Source organism: Penaeus monodon, chromosome 19 (assembly GCF_015228065.2).
Source record: "Penaeus monodon isolate SGIC_2016 chromosome 19, NSTDA_Pmon_1, whole genome shotgun sequence".
Taxonomy (NCBI): Eukaryota; Metazoa; Arthropoda; class Malacostraca; order Decapoda; family Penaeidae; genus Penaeus; species Penaeus monodon.
In genome coordinates this window covers 5789062-5789423 of record NC_051404.1, presented here as the reverse complement: position 1 = coordinate 5789423, position 362 = coordinate 5789062, and the positions used below count along the sequence as shown (strand labels likewise).

Below are 362 nucleotides of genomic sequence, written 5' to 3'. Positions count from 1 at the left end.
AAAAAAAATCCAAACATGGAGGCTTTACCTTCAGACCCCTACCCTATTGCTGTCTACTTACTCTCTAAGTAGCTTTTGTACCATATGGCTGTGTAAAGTTCCAAGCACAGTTATAGATAAAGAATGATGAGGGGTCAGAGGTCATGCCAAACCATCATTTGTCAATATACGTCTTTTTTATGTAGTTAATTGTTCAATTTTCCTACATTTTAGCTAGTTCTAAAGGACTTATGTGATACTAACCTTTTTTATGATTTGTAATTACCCAAGTTAAATCTATCAATTAATCAAAGCTGCTTCTGCACTTGAGAATCCTTCCAGAAATCAGTATATTTCTCATATATAACACTAGGACTGCCAAG

General features: G+C 34.5%; 1 protein-coding gene across 1 annotated transcript in view; it reads left to right on the top strand.

Annotated features, from left to right (window-relative positions):
- LOC119585020 (proteasome subunit beta type-2-like) overlaps window positions 1–362 on the top strand; it is a 6678-nt gene that overhangs the window by 1556 nt on the left and 4760 nt on the right. The window lies entirely within an intron of this gene.